We start from the raw sequence: 14,849 nt of genomic DNA on the forward strand, positions 1-14,849 counted from the left end.
GAGGTGGTCTGATGATTATCGATTGGCAGGCTCACCTCCTCTTCCACTAATTGGCTATGGGTTTGCATTTACAAACTGTGACCCACCGTGTTGATAATCTGATGGAACATTCTAGAATGTGGAGAAAAGTAAATGGATGGTCATGAGTGTGCTTACGCCCTGTGTAGCAGTCCTGGACACCGAAGGGAGGCCCTCAGGAGCCATAGAGTGTTGGGATGGGGTCAGGACTGGAGGGCTTTAAAGGTTATCTATGCAGACCCAGTCATTTTACTAATAGAGATCCAAAGAAGCTGTACTTTCTGTCCAGGGCTCCCCAAGCATTTATTTAGTTTCTCTCTTCATGTGAGGATTGATCACATTGCATCATGATTACTCACGAGTCTGTCTCCCTGTGCGTTCAGATTCTTCAGCTGTAAGTAACAGAAAACTCAACTCACACTACTTTAAGCAAAAAGGGGACTTGATTGGCTCAGTAACCAAAGAGTTCAGCTGGATCCAGAGGCTTTAACAATGCTCTTGAGATCCAGTCTTTCTCCATTTCTCAGTTTTGCCTTCCATTGAGCTGGCTCTATTACTCAGGCGTGCTTTGCCTGGTGAGGCCAAATGGCTGCCAGCAGCCCTACAAATAGATCTCCCCAGCTCCAAATCCAGAAGAAAAAAGAAGACACGTTTGTCTGCTAAATTGGCTCACGTTGGCTGTGAACCACTCCTGAACAAGTCATGTGGCTCTAATGGGCCAGCCGTGGGGCACATGCCCTGAAGCTGGGGATGGGGTCAGTCCTACCTAAACTGCAAGGAGTGAGGGGGAGGGTGGGTGCTCAAGCAATATCTAGGGCACCATTGTTAGAAAGAAGGAAGAACTGGGGTGCCTGGGTGGTGCAGTGGGTTGAGCGTCCGAATTCGGCTCAGGTCACGATCGTGCAGTTGACAAGTTCGAGTCCCGCGTCAGTCTCTGTGCTGATAGCTCAGAGCCTGGAACTGCTTCAGATTCTGTCCGTCTGTCTCTCTCTCTCTCTGCCCCTCCCCTGCTTATGCTCTGTCTCAAAAATAAATAAAGATTAAAAAAAAAAAAAAAAAAGGAAGGAAGAAGGACAGAAGCTGAGCATACAAAGAAAAATAAATAGCTCCTGCCCTCCCAACTCAAACGTGAGCTCGTTAATAGAAAGACAGTGCCCATGAATTTTGCTTCTGCCCTGCTTCCTAGGGCATTCCTACCCATGACCAGGGAAGCAGAGACTCATACATGGTGACTATTGTGAATTTCTAGCTATGGGAACAGCTGGGCTAATTCTTAGTGTGAGGTTTTCACACCCTTGATATTGGTGACATGGTGGCTTCTGGAAAGGCTTAAAATCATCTATGCTTTTAGCATCGTGTCCCTTCCATTTAAACAATGTATTTAAGAACGTATTTTAACTTTGCTGTTCAAAGTCAGAAACATCAACGGCCTTGTTTTTGGCCAACGCCATGTTCTTTGGCAAAGTGATTGGCACTTTGGTAGTTCTTCCTAACTTACAGGTATGCCAAACCTGTAGTTATAGTAGGGATTCAACTTGGCTAATTGCATTTGTACTGGACACATCTCACGAATATCTTCATATTCTTTCTGCTTTGCCTCCAGGCTCTCAGCCGCTCTCTCTGCTCAGTCCCTCCTGTGGCTTTCACTCACTGAGGGCTGACATCATTCTGCAGCCTGACGCCATGCTGTCACACACCCACCTCTCTGGTTCTTTGTGACATCCTGGCTCCGATGGAATGCTGCCCTGCAGGCCATGGGCTGTGTCATAGGGACTAGATGGTTCAATCTGGAAGTGCGGGGTGTTAACTCCCCATGGTGCACTTATTGACCAATGGCAAACAGGAGATAGACAGGAAATTGGTAAAAACATTTCCTCTCCCTCCTCCCGCTCCAGATTCTTTGAGGCCCATCGTGAAGCATCGCTTGGCCTTGCTTTTTATCCTTCCCTGCCTCGCTTCTCTTTCCTTTCACTTCTGTTGCCCCGAGACTACACCTGCCAAAGAAAGCAACAGAACTTAATTCCTGCTTCTGGCTCTGTTTACTAGGAAACCTGGTCTAACACATTATTTCGTTTTTATGTCCCATTTACTCTCAAAGCTGCAGAAGAGGGTTTTAAGTCCAGTCATCTTGATTGGCTTTAATAAAATGGGGTTTCTCTCTCTTTGCCTATTTGTAAGATGAATAAACTGAGGCACACAGTGGATGTAACTTGGTCAACATTACAGGCTTAATCAGTGGGCCACTTAAACACAGAATCTGAGTTTCCATCTCCCCATTGAAGGTTCTGCACCCAATCACAAGGTAAGCCTCCATCTGCATGTACAAAGTGTTAGGGAATAACTGGGACAAATATCCCAATCATTCAAGCTAGGCAAACCAAACCAAAATAGCTACATAATTGAACTCAATGTCTCCACTTCACATTGGGACTCTGGAAACAGCCAAAGACATGCTACCCAAATGTTGCCATTGTGTTGTTATAAGTGCTCCTGATGGTGGTGGGTATGTATTTTTAAACAGCTGATTCCCATTTCTTTTTTACATTTGTTTTTAATGTTTATTTTTTAGAGAGAGCAAGCAGGGGAGGGGCAGAGAGAGAGGGAGACACAGAATCCGAAGCAGGCTCCAGGCTCTGAGCTGTCAGCACAGACGGGGTTCGAACCCCCAAACCGTGAGATCATGACCTGAGCCGAAGTGGGACACTTAACAGACTGAGCCACCCAGGCACCCCCATTTCTTAAAATATTTTGCATTTTGGGCCAAATTCCTTTGCTTTTTAACTAATGGAGATGAAAATAAAGTTTCAGCAAAGATAATAGACTCTTCACGGGAGGGGAAATGTCATGATACATAAAACATTTCAGACTTGGCTAGAGACGTAGTATAAACATGAAGGTAAGGTTAATTAGTTCGTGTATATTTTGTGCTCTGGTGTCTTACTGATTTCAAAGTGACTCTTTGCCATTGTTACGAGCTTGCTTAAAATGAGCTTTTTAAAAAAGATCTGAAATTATACTCAAATACTTATAGAAAACCAGTAATAAAGAGGAATCAATTACAAGAAAAAAATTCTGGTGATAGGATAAGCTCCAGTCCAAACCTAAAAGGAAGATGTGATGGTTCCTGAACTCTCCTCTGTGTGGTGGCTAATATTTAGGGTAGGGAGTGGGTGCTTGAGTTGCCCTGATTTATATAGAAATTTTTAAAATTCATAATTGTGTTATTTTGGGGATCCTACTCTCTTTCAAGTATTTTCATTAAAAAAAACTAAGTTTACTTTAATTTATTTTGAGAAAGATACAGAGAGCAAGTGAGGGAGGGGAAGCGAGAAAAGGAGACAGAATCCCAAGCAGGCTCCGTGCTGTCAGCACAGAGCCCAGTGGGGGACTCGACCAGACAAACAGTGAGATCACGAACTGAGCTGAAATCAAGAGTCGGAGGCTTAACTGACAGAGCCACACAGTTGTTCCTCAAGTATTTTTAAGTAGTTTTAAAAAAATGTTTATTTATTTTTGAGAGAAAGAGAGAGAGTGAGAGGCAGAGCACGAGTGGTGGAGGGGCAGAGAGCGAGGGAGACAGAGAATGTGAAGCAGGCTCCAGGTTCTGAGCTATCGGCCCACCGCCTGACGCGGGGCTCAAACTCACGGACCTTGAGATCATGACCTGAGCTGAAGTCAGACACTTAACTGACTGAGCCACCCAGGTGCCCCGCCCCCAAGTATTTTTCAAGCACAGTTGAGGATCTGATGCTCAGAATGCAGGTGCTTCATCATGGCCCTACAGTCAGCACAGCATACGTTCACCTGCAAAGACAATGCATCAATCCAGCAGGAAAGACACTCATGCACACAGGCAGCCCAAATTGTCAATGACACACCAACAGTAAGAGCACGATAGTGCTTTCTGACACCCGTTTAAAACTGCATGAGTGGTGACTGTTCTAGAACAACAGCCAATTATATACATACTTCAAGTACTTAAAGTAGAAAAACTCTTGGCTTTAATGAATGTGCATCTAAAAGAACTGAAGAAAAGTTTTACTTTGCTCAATGTTTCCAAACCTATCAGTTTGGAAAACAATGGTTTTAGGTTTTTGATTGGCTCCCAGCTTGGATTTTGATTTTTTCTGTAGCTTGGGTCCTGGAACAAAGAGGGAAAACGATTAAGACTTCATAGAAAATCTTGATCAGGCATTCAGAGAAAGGCCACAGCTATATTCTGTCCTGGAAAGACCAATATGAAATACCATTCACATGATGTAGTTGGGAATTACAAAGAAGGACAGGGCCTAAGCCATGGTGTCCTTGTGGGAGAGACTGTTAGAAAGAAAGGCATGACATGTTATATTCATTTATTTTTTTGAGAGAGAGAACACTGAGGGACCAAGAGAGAGGAAGAGAGAGAGAATCCCAGCACAGAGCCAGCACAGAGCTCTGCCAGCGCAGAGCCTGATGTGGGGCTCAACTGCATGAACTGAGAGATCATGATCAGAGCCGAAATCAACAGTTGGATTCTTACCTGACTGAGCCACCAGGTGCCCTAAAGGCGTGATATCTTTTAACATCTCACCTGTCAACCTTTGCTGAAATGATAGGTGATGTGTTGATCAGTTCTCATGGAAATCTGAGAATTTATCACGTTCTGATCAAGTGTATGGAACAAATGGAAACCAAGATGAGCCAGATTCTTCTCTCTTGATTCTTTCATCTCCAGAGTCTTAGAAGAAACTTGGAAATTTCAAAAAGCTCTCTGTTTCCCAAGAAAGATAAGGAGGTTCCAGAAAGGAACAACAATTGGCTATTTGGTGTTGTGAACTTGTCAACACTACTTGACAGAGAAGCAAATGGTGCAGAGCAAGAAAACTGAGCTTTGAACCTTGGAACATTTTCAAACAAAGATCTTCTGCCAAAGAATCTTTAATATCTATTACTGCCTCTCAAATTATAATAAAAATACCATGAAATTCAATGAAACACATTCATTTCCAATATACAACAATGCTAGGCTTTTGGTCCCAATTAAGCACATGTTTTTCCAGGGCGTTGCGCTTTGTGAGAATTTGTTTTCTCACAAAAGGTTAAACAGCTCTTTCACATGAACTGCTTCACTTTCTAAATGCATAAACAGTAATAAATGTTAAACGTTAGAGAAAAAAGACCATGGGACAGAATTTGTTTGACGATTAGCTCTTTCTGGCTGTGGAAGCACCATGATACTCAACTTCATTTTGGAATAAGATCAACTTTTTCTCATTACTTAGTTTAAGGATTAACTGGACACCAGCATCTTGAGAAAAATCATCTGTGGCTGGTTCATTTCTGTGCTGTTTCAATCCAGCTTTTGGGCTCCATGGCTTGTTCAGCCCTCAGCTGACCTAATGATGAATGGTCATATCAGGGATGCATCATTATTAACCTTAGTAACAAGCGGAGCCATGTTACTTTCTTACCTCTTCCTCTGTTCAGTTATCTCCTTCCATTCCTTCTCCTTGTATATTTAAGAGCAAAACAAGTGTTTGAAAGTTAAAGGGCACGATATTTTTCAAAGCCAGTCAACTGTATGAAAGAAACGAGGGAAATCTTACATATTTGGATTAAATTTATAGTCCACTGCTATGAAGAAGGCACTCAATGCTCATTACTCCCAACCAGAGTTAATTTTATCTTTAGAATGACTTTACTTTTCTTAGTTAAGTTCCCTTTTAAAAAGCCAGTCTTCTCCTAGATGATGATTATTCTAGTAAATTCATTATAATCCATGAGGTCTGGGAAAGTGAAGCAAAGATTAATGTGCCTGTGTATCTTTAATCCCTGGTCTAAGATCATTGTTGAGGTTCAGGGTCTTGGAAAAATTTAGTCTTATTACTGTGTAAGGATCTGACAGCCAGCTGTCTCTGTACTTTTAACAGATCAATTCATTCATTTTTTCAAATGAGCTTTTCCAAAATGCTTCTGTGCAGGGCCAAGAATATACTTCTCATATTTAAATTTAAGGCTGATATATTGGATTTCTTTTCTTAGTCAATTATTTTTGTTTTTTCCGACTCATTCGGTATCTCAATTCCTTCCAACTTATTGCTGTTTTATCATGAGGGCTGTGAATGTGGCTAATAGAAAATCGTGGATAATTTTAAAAGTAATGAAATTTACCTTTGAATATGGGTATATATGATGATTTAGAAATTCGTAACATTCCAAGGAACATGTTAGAGCCATCCTCACAGGATTTGTTCCAGTGGGGATTACAGGTGGTCATTCAAATCCTCAGTTCCTGCCCCACTGTGGAGAGAGACAGAAAGACAGAACTCTTAGCACAAGGCAACCTGCTAAGTAAACATCTATGTTTCTGGCTCAGCATTTTCCTGAGTTGGTAAGTAGGGAAGAAGTTAGGTATTATTATGTTGAGTGCCTCTTACCGAGTCTCTAGGTTTGCATGGGAGACAAAATGAAAGACAGAAGAGTGGTGTTTAGGATAGATTTTATTGCTCTTTTATAAGAATCTGACAAGCGTAGGCTGGTTCACAGTGGGGGTATCCTTGCACATAAGTAAGAGTGAATTGTCTAAACATATAGAGTCTAAATGGTAGCAACCACTTATTCCATTGAATTTGAACTGTAGCAGGTTTGGTTTAAGGTTATTCCCATTGTAACCGGTCAGTGGAAGTTACTATAAGAATATACAATCCACAAAGATAGTACCCAATGGCTATTATATGCCAGGAAGGAAGCCTTACTGTCATCGAGGACCCAACGGACCATTTAAGTCCTGCTAGCACACTGCAAAGAAAAAACGGGAGAGACACAGTCCCTGATATAATAGATGGTGGAATGTGGGGCCAGAGAGGGCTATGTCAACCTCTTGGTTGGGTGCAGTCAGGAATTCGTTGAGAAAGGAGTAAACAAAGATGGTTGTCTTTCCAACACAGATGATTAGATATTCAGATCTCATACTATTGGGCCTTCCACTGAGAAACATTTGGAACCCGTGGTCTGTGGTAAGGCCAGAAGTGTGAGCATCTCACAACACTGGATCTGAAATCCTTGTGAAAAATCATGAGGAGGAGGGATGGGGTTATGGCGCTTTGGAGGGTGATGTGGAGCCCCTGGATGGGAACCCAGGTCGCCATTCAGCACCCAGGAGCTCCAAGCATCTGCTCACTCAGGGCTACTCCAAGTGACATTTTTGAAGTACTTCATCCTGAGCGAAATGCTCCCTGTATCTTTTTAGATAGTAACTGAAGTCTTTTTTCGGTGGCACTCCCCCCCCCCCCGCCCCCCGCCCAGGAAGTTAGAGCTCTTTGCGTGCATCCCTGCCTATCCGCCCAATCCCTTAGGTTGGTTTCCTCTCAGCTTCTGCGATGAAAATGTGCAGACATCGCAACCAAAGACCTGCAAAGCAGTTTGGAAATGTTCATTCGTTAGTGAACCCTTAGTGCCTCCCATGACTGCTGCAACTTCTGTTGGTACAGATGGCAAAGGGCTGGCTCCTGAGTGTGTCTTCCTGAGGCCATAGAACAGGAAGATGACAATCAAGTCATCTCTTTCTCTCTTATCATGCTGCCCACTTGCTCCTCTGCATAGAGTCCCAGTGCCAAAAATCTAGTTCATTCCAAATATCCCCAGGCATAGTCTTCATGTAGGTGGTACATATTCCGAGACCCAGCATCTGGATGCCTGAGACCAGGGTATTGCTGCGTGGATGGACTTCAGCCACTCCAGATGGGGTTTATGTTCAGGAAGTATGGGACCCCCGCAGAGCCTTCAGAATGAAGGAGGAAATAAGAGATAGAAAAGAGATAGATGTCATGGCCCTGGCAGCAGAGAGAGGGCTTTATGTGCATGTTCTTACAGGATTTGGCTAAACATCGTGTACGGTTTATGTGAAAGTGGGAAGCCCTGTAATCCCTGTCCCTGAAGCGCCATAGAAGTATTGCAACAGAAAGGCCAGCCAGCCTTGGGTCTTGGCAGTGGCTCTCTCCAGCACTCAGTTTGGTCCAAAGTGCTGCCATTACCATTTGCATGTAGCTCCCTGTAATGTGCAAAGGCTACCAGGAAAACGCTAGCAGTCACAAATGCTGCCATCACAGGACACGGAAAGACAACCACGTATCTTTGTAGGAGGCCATCATGGCTCGGATTTACCTCCCTTGTTTGAGGCAGAATCCAGAGAGGGGAGAGAGAGGAGAGGAGGGGGTAAGAGGCAATAAGGCAATTTTTGCCAGTGAAGCCAGGAAGCTCAGGTAAACGCACCCCTTCTTTGTCGTTTTGGGTCTTCAGGGTGATCGGCTGAGGCCGAGGAGTCTTTGGGGGCGAACCCAAGTTAGCTTGTGTGTGTGTCTGGCCTTGAGGAAAGGAGAGAGCAAGGCAGAAAAACAAAAGTGGGAAGTGGTTGCTTGGAGCTGAGTTTGGCTTAGGGTTTTGAACTCCATTTGAGCCTTTGGGCTCCAAGCAAAACTCAAGGGGGAACGAAAGCCACAGGAACCTAAACAAGGCTAAGGCTTGGCAGGAAGCCCTTTGTGGGGCCAAAGGCTTTTCACACAGCTCTGCCTATGCCGGCCTTTCGGTGGTGGGTCCACCTTCCACCACAAATAGCATTTCTTTGGGCTCGTGTGAAGCAGTCATTGAATGTATTCAGTCAGGACTTCAGTTTTCCCAGAAGTAGAACCCCTCTTTGACACCTAAGACCGTGTCCTTGGCTGGCAAGTTATTTACCTCATAGCCCAGCCAGGCAAGGAAATGATGTTGTTTTTGTGAAGCAATTCACCCTGGGGTTGAAGAGATGCGGGGGGTTGAAAAAGGAAAATATGAACAGAAATTTGGAGCTGAGACTTAGACTCTGATGGGTGAGCCCCCTGCCCACCCCCCCCCCCCTTTTTCTATAATAGTCCTAGAAAAACAGAGGTGATGTCGTCATAGCAGCTGCTGATGGCCTGACAGACAGTTTCCGCAGCGCTACATGAGGCCCTTTGGTGTCCCTGTCAGGAGATTGGCGGCTGAATGACACCGATGAGGCCAGGCCTGTATTCCCTCTGGGAATGCCGCCTTAATTGATAGACAGAAGGCAAAGAGAAGGATTGTTTTTGAACCTGAAAAGAATCCCCTTTTTTTCTCCCTGAAGCTCATGCCCCCACTCTCCACAGCTCTATTTTCCCCTCCCCCCGACACTTTTTTTTAAAGGTGTTTTGTTCCCGAGCAGTTACAGGGCTTAATGGAACCGAATGACTTTTACCCTTCACAATCTGTCAGTCAAAAGCCTGACTCCAGGACTGTTAAATAAAGTCCTTTCAGAGGCAGACAGGAGAGGAATGTGTCAGTCAGGCAACAGACCCTGTTGTGTTTTAATCTGTCAGAGGGGTGATGGGGGAGGGCAGCGGGCCCCAGGCAGGGCACATTCCCAGCAGCCGTTAAGAGGCCTTGACAAATCCAGGTGTGGAGCCAAAATGTCACCCAATCACCCACATTCTTGAGGTGTGGGCTCAGAGCCCCCAGGCACTCGGGTTTGCAATCAACTATGAGATGTTTGGGCAAACTTTCAGCACAGGCTTCAGACTAAGCATTTTTAACATAAAACCAACCACTAAGTGCTGGGTATCGGTACAAGGCATGGCTTTCAAATTAATATCCCGCTTAGCCGCGAGCCCTGCAGACAGTAATCCTCCAACTGAAGGGCCTTCACGTAGACTCCAATTCCAAACCAATTTTGCAGAGCCACTTTCGTTTTTTTCTAATACTTTCCCTTCACATTATATGACAATCCATTAATCTTGCCCATTAACTTAAAATTGCTGGGCAATTTTTTTTTTTTCTTTGAGAGCTCTGAACAGTTGCTTTTGTTCAGTATGGATTCAGAGCTTTCCATAATAAAAAATGTCTACCGTTAGACATACTAATGATCTATTCCTTATGTTTCAGTGACATTTCCTTTAAGGGATTAAAAAAAAAGTTGGAAGAGGATGAGGGTAGAATGGAAATGGGGCAGAAGTGGTGGGGAAGTTAATATTTAAACAAACAGGGCTTGTTCTTATCAGAATGCCACAAAGTACCAGTGCAGATATTTCTACAAAGGCTAAAGGCCTGAGTGTTAGGGCAGGAAAGCCACCCACCGACCCGGACAAGTGGCTTGCTCATGGCGGAGGGGTCGGCGGGACAGGAGATCCGCAGTGTCTCAACTCTGAGGGTTGTTTTGGCTCAGGGGTACACGTGGGCATATTATTTATTACTTGCTTGCTTTTTTGCCTCTCTTTGGGAGACTTTGCACAAAACAAAGGAATTTCTCCCCATTCCCCGGTTGTCTTTTCTTCCATGTGCCATCTTCCACCTCCCAATGCACAACTCCCAAGATACACAGAATGAGCAGAAAATGATGTCTCTCCTCTTTTTCCCCTTTTCACCCCATGCCCAGAGCCAGGTATCGGGGTGTCCACCTCCTAGCCACCCCTGGGGCCATTGTTGATACTTGTGTGTGTTCATTGTGTGATGAGAAATCCCCCCACCCTCTTCTCTCCTTCCATCCCTCTCTAGCCAAAACAGAGAGGCTGTGTTTTCTTCTATCCGTGCATTCGGGCCTCTAGGGGTAAGCCGATTTTCGACGAATTAAAGTAAGATGTGAAAGGCCTCTGGCCTGGGCTGATAAACTGTCATGTTGAAGTAGTTCTAAACATGGTTAAAACAAATGTGGCACACTTTATGTTACCGGAGCTAAACATTTGCCAAAGAAATGGATGTTCAGCATTTTGCTATAATATATAAGCCTGGAGACTCCAAATAGGCGAAACCCCAAACTGATTAACAGCAAAGCAAACCAGCTTATTTCTGCATTAGGGTGGAGAACCGCACTTCTCGCGCGTCCACTGATAAAGTTCTGGAAGCTAATCTCAGAATCTATTGCTCCTCTGCTGTTTACATGGTGCTGAGTTAGATCGGAGGCCCAGAGGAAACTTCACGGGAGCAATCTTCCTCTAGAATATTAATGAAGTCTTCAACTTCAGCCCTAGAAATATGTGCACTGAGGCTTCTCGAGTTCATCCTTCACCGATTATTAATGATCTGCCACCCTTAGAAAAAAAGCCATTTCTCGGCTCCCTTTCTGCCTGCTTTCCTTTCCCTCCACCTAAAACAAACATTGCATCTGGGGCACTGCTGGAAACACAGGGGCCTTCTTCACAAGGGAAACAGTTTTCCTTTATGCCTGAAATGCCAACGGATACCGTGGCTTCTGTTTTTAACATTAATGGCTACACAAAAACTTGCAAGCAAAACCCCTACAGCTGATAGAAATGCTTCTTGAAATGGCAGTGTGTGCTCTAGTGGGAAAGAGAAACCTCTAGATAAAGCCCTCGTCCCTCCAAATTCTCTGTAGGTGGCAGTCAGAAAGCTGCTCTGGCTAAAATGCAAATAAACACACAGACGAACAAATAAACAAAAATAAACCCCAATCCTACTTGTTTCTCTGGCAGTCCCCAAGTTCAGTGAAAGCCCAGTGAGGAGCAGTTTCTCATCCTTCCCGGGCCATGTCTACAGCTGTGGATGGAGACAGGCAGAGCCTGTTGGTAAGTCACGCCCTGGGGCAGCGTGGTGACACTCTCAGCGTTGGACTGGTGGTGCCCACATATGACCCAAATCTCCTGTCCCCTCACTTGCAAATGGAGCTCGTCCTGCGGTTTGTTGGTGGCTGGACAGAGCAGTCACATATTGGCCATAACATTTCTCAGCCTTCACATTTAATGATTCTTATGAAACCTACATCCGGCTAAGTTTTCATTCATGATGACACAGTTTCCTTCCTAGAGTTGTACATGGAAGCAACTGGAAGCCGCATTTGAAGGTGGTTGAAAAGTCCCGCTATTTTAATATTCAGCAACTTTAGTGTGAATTGCAATAACGTGCTCTTGGAGTTTCATCTGAAGATGTCAAAACCAGATTACCAAAAAGCCTGAGGAGCTGTCTCCATGGACAGAGCCTGGGGAAGTGAGACGCAAGTTTGCAAATCAGTACGTCAGTGACTTGGGATTGGCAACAGACTCAGAAACTTGGCCACCGCTCGTCCAGTTCCTTTGTAATCAGTTCTTACAGGATTTCTTTCTTTCTTTCTTTCTTTCTTTCTTTCTTTCTTTCTTCTTTCTTTCTTTCTTTCTTTCTCTTTCTTTTTTCTTTCTTTCTTTTTTTTAAGTTTTATTTATTTTGAGAGAGAGAGGATGAGCAGGGGAGGGGCAGAGAGAGGGAGAGAAAGAGAAAGAGAGAGAGAGAGAGAGAGAGAGAGAGAATCTCAAGGAGGCTTCATTCACACTGTCAGTGCAGAGCCCAATGTGGGGCTCGAACTCATGAACCATGATTGTGACCTGAGCCGAAATCAGGAGTCAGACGTTTAACTGACTGAGCCGCCCAGGCGCCCCAGTTCTTATGTGACTTCTAGTCAAATCAGATCATCTTTATCATCGATTATTTGAAAATAATAATTTTAGTAATGTTTATTAATTGTAATATGTTGATTAGACATTATATTATGGTGTAACAGTAATAATATATGCTAGACACACTCCACCTACATTCTCTATGCTTATCCTACTTACACCACAAAGACCCCTGTTTGGAGGCGGTGTTTACAGCAATTAAGGGAATGACCTCTGGTGACAAACCGTGTGCTTTCAAACACGGGTACTGCCAGTTACCGCGTGTGATCCTCATCTATAAAACAGGGGTGATAATGGCATGCACTTCACAGGGCTTTTGTGTAACTAAATGAGTTCACATGTGGAAAGCCTCTAGAACTGTGCCTGGCACGTCCTAAGTGCTGTGTAAGTGCTGTTACTTGTTATTGTTTGGTTCCAGTGTGTGCAGCCGGCATTAATCACTCAAGACGTGGTTTCCACCAATGAGAACAGCGTTTTTTTTCCTCCCCATGACTTATTCATTCCCAAACTGGAAGCCTGGGTGCCCTGCTCTCCGAGGGCTAGCATTCTTTATCAACAACAACAGGCACTAGCCTGACCGTTGACCACTATCCATCCTCCAACTGTTCTGTTGGTGTATAAAACAGCTCCAAAATGGCGGCAGTGAATTTCTTGTGAGAAAGTGGTTTTTAAAAAAAAAATTTTTTTTTATTTTTTAAATTATTTTTGAGAGAGAGAGATAGAGAGAGAGAGAGAGAGAGAGAGAATGCAAGTGAGGGAGGGGCAGAGAGAGAGGGAGACACAGAATCTGAAGCAGGCTCCAGACTCTGAGCTGTCAGCACAGAGCCTGATGCAGGGCTCGAACTCGATAACTCCAAGATCGTGACCTGAGCCGAAGTTGGACGCTTAACCCACTGAGCCAGCCAGGCACCCCAGGAAGTGGTTTTGAAAAAGCTTCTGGGGAAAACTCCCTTGTGAGCAGACAACCCTGAAGGGACAGCCATTCCCCCAGAGTCATGCTCAGTGAATCCCCTGTGCAGCGTAGCGTTCCCTAGAAGCGGCTGAAAACTTCTGAGGAGCCACAGGATGGCACCTTGTTCTCTGGATCCCTGTGTGTTCTTCTCACTGTGCAGTCTCAGAAGTGCTGGGCCCGGCCCTTGAGGCCATATTCTTTCAAGATGTTTGACCTTGGTCATTAAACCTGTCTTGGTTCTCCCCCAGGCTGCCCTTGATCTATACTGTTTAGTGCCACGGCAGGATATTAAAGTGGCACCCTCTGTTAAGAAAATAGTCTTGAAACTAGAGAAGATCTCGTAACAGGGCACACAGCAGAGCGTGGTTGCTTAGTAAAGGTATTCTTGAAAGCCAAAACCCCTTCCTTGGCCTGCCCTGGGGTGTTCTCAGACCATCTTGCATAGTGGATGAAGTCACACCCTTTGGGCTGCAAAGCACACGTGACTTCTGCCAGGACACTGTGCCCGCTGCCTCCTAACTGCAACCAGATCTGCCACTCGCCTTTCAGAAAGACAGCTAAACCTGCCAGGCGTGGCCTGCTGGCCTGTTTAATTGAAAGACCAGACCACGCTGAATTTAATCCAGTTCAATTCAACAAATATTCATTGAACACCTCTATAGGCCTTTAATCACTTATTTTCTTTCCTATCAATAAATCGCTGGGTACATATTGCCATGAAACAAGAACATCTGCAGAACCAGACTACCTTAACGTTGTTTTCTGATAACCTTGGTCCTCCCCAAACGAATTCGGAAGTGCCTGTGGTTTTTGGCTCATTCTAGAAATGGAATGTGGCTTGCCCTCTAGCTCTCACCTCTTGCAGGTTCGCCTCGGTGTGGTAGGTTTGGACTGGGGCCCAGACACAGCTTTGTTTGGTTTGGGGTAAAGTAAGGGGCGCTCGAGTTTGAACGCTGACCAGGTCTGACCTGGTCACAGGATAGTCTGTAGCGCCTTCCTCCCAACAGGAAGCAAGCTATGGATCCATCCTGTTCTTAGGGGGGCAGGAGGAGTGGGGGAGGGTGGCACTGTCCAAATTAGAGTAAGTGGTGAGCTGGTCTTTCAGCCTCATGAATACCAACTTTGTACTAAGGACCTAGTTCGTTAATCAGCAAATGAAGTGTTTTGGAGCTCACGGGCAGGATGGTGGGGGCACTTGAGGACGAATGAGAGAGACAATACTGGACATCGTAGTTTTGTCTGCCTCTCTTCTCCTTCCGCTGGGAAATTTTTTCGTCTCTATCCTAGGTGTTTCCACTGGATTGTTTGTTAATAATAGAGCCTCATTCCCTGACTGCCTTAGGCAGTTAGTGCTGCTGTAACACAGTGTCATAGACTGAATGGCTTTAAGGCAACAAAAATTTATTTCTCACAGTTCTGGAGGCGGGAAGTCTGGAATCAGGTGCCAGCGCAGTTGGGTTCTGGTGAGA

The 14,849-nt window shown here is 44.8% G+C and overlaps 1 long non-coding RNA gene across 1 annotated transcript in view; it reads left to right on the forward strand.

Annotated features, from left to right (window-relative positions):
• Positions 1-14,849, forward strand: part of LOC121028598 (uncharacterized) — a 71,070-nt gene that overhangs the window by 132 nt on the left and 56,089 nt on the right. The window lies entirely within an intron of this gene.

Source organism: Herpailurus yagouaroundi, unplaced genomic scaffold (assembly GCF_014898765.1).
Source record: "Herpailurus yagouaroundi ecotype Mexico unplaced genomic scaffold, PumYag 100, whole genome shotgun sequence".
NCBI lineage: Eukaryota > Metazoa > Chordata > Mammalia > Carnivora > Felidae > Herpailurus > Herpailurus yagouaroundi.